Consider the following 1,727-nt stretch of genomic DNA (forward strand, 5'->3'; position numbering starts at 1 on the left):
CATCATAAACTATCCAGAAGGCACCAAGATTCTTTAGGAAGGTCTGTCACAAATAGCTGGTGTCAAAACCACAGACTAAAACTAAATGCCAAAAAGTGCATAACTATATCCTTTAGCAAGCATGATGTCTCTGGCAACAATCACATCTACAACATGCCCCTGAAAACTGACCTAGCAGTGAGGGACCTGGGCACATATGTAGACAGTGAGCTGTAATTCGATAATTATGTGCTGGTTATTGTAAACAAGTCCTTCTTTGTAGTATAGTTTATTAGCAAGAGTATTGCATTCAAATCTAGGGAGGTGATCATTCTACTGTATACTGTACACTGAACTCATTAGGCCAAGCACTGAATTTAATTCCTCATTTGGCATGAACCTGTCTAAACACCTGATTCAACTCAAGTGACTATGTTTTCTCACCAGGAAAAATCAAAGGACTAAATCACAAAAGCTACTCTGACTGCCTCAAAGTCTTGTCTTTATTCTCATTGTCCAAGAGGATCCTGGGTGGAGATGTCCGCCTTGCATGCAGAGCCTCTGCTGACCCCATCCTTTCAGACCTTCTACACATCTGTAAGTCCAGTAGTGGCAGAAATAACCACTCTAGAGACCTCAGTCTCTACTGTGACTTAAATAGAACATACTGGAAGGATATGTCCCACAGACAATCTCACTTTTCTGGAACCACCTTTCTGTCTAGGTGAGGTTAAGTATGTCTCTTACTTTATTCAAGAGCAGCCTGGATGCATGGATGGGAAACTGTAAGTTCATCCCTTCTAGTTGTGGCTGAGTGGTTAAGGCGATGGACTAGAAATCCATTGGGGTCTCCCTGTGCAGGATCAAATCCTGCCAATTACAAGCCTTTGCTTTTTATCTAATGGGTCTGGCAAAATGGTTAAGGTGTTTACCTGATAGACACAAGTACAGGATTTGAGTCACACATTTTTGGGGCATGGGGGTTGGCATAGTGTTTAAGGTGTTTACCTCACAAACAAGAGGTACTGGGTTTGATTCTCACCAAGAGAAATCAGCTTGGTTTAAATTGGCCCACAAGGGCAGTTAGTCTAATATTTATCTATGAATCTGTGAACCCCTGGTTTGGCACCCTTGTCCCTTATGGACATAGAAACATGAAAATGCCTGTTCCAGAGATATAGTTATTCACACCTACTATACAAAGGGTTTCCACACAATAGTAAAGGATTATCTCACATGAGGTTATACAAAACTTACACAATATACAGGGTCCTTGGTACTAAAGTATTAAGACCAGAAATTATGTGGGAATTCCTGGCAAGGCTGCTAAATATCTGTACAGATCAATAGCATAGTAAGTCACTATGCTCCTAAAAGGAAGAGTACAGGGGGCTTCCACCCCCTCAAAAATAACTTACCTTCAATGGTTGCTGAGAGTAATTTTTTTTCTATTGACTCAGACTTGATCAAAGAATTGTCAGTCAATCAACATGAATCAAATCAGTTTACTTGCATGTACTACCATGGCATTTGGCACCCATTCATCTGGCGAATTGTATTGTTCTTCTTTCTTATATTCCTCCCACTTAGTCTCTGCAGTACATAAGCTCTCGTAATAATTTCTAAACAACTCCACAACCACAAATGCATCTCTGACTGAAAACTTCCTAACCATGAGACACAACTCTGAGATGTTGTCTGTAAATTCTGATTTTGCAATTTCCCCACAAGTGCCGTTTGGTACTCTA

At 40.5% G+C, this 1,727-nt stretch overlaps 1 non-coding gene across 1 annotated transcript; it reads left to right on the forward strand.

Annotated features, from left to right (window-relative positions):
• The first annotated feature begins 779 nt into the window (after positions 1–779).
• On the forward strand, positions 780–861 carry TRNAS-AGA. The gene has a single exon. It is a non-coding gene; the product is annotated as a tRNA-Ser (tRNA).
• The last annotated feature ends 866 nt before the right edge of the window (positions 862–1,727 follow it).

This window comes from Protopterus annectens, chromosome 2.part1 (genome assembly GCF_019279795.1).
Source record: "Protopterus annectens isolate FY-2018-M chromosome 2.part1, PAN1.0, whole genome shotgun sequence".
NCBI classification, from domain to species: Eukaryota; Metazoa; Chordata; order Ceratodontiformes; family Protopteridae; genus Protopterus; species Protopterus annectens.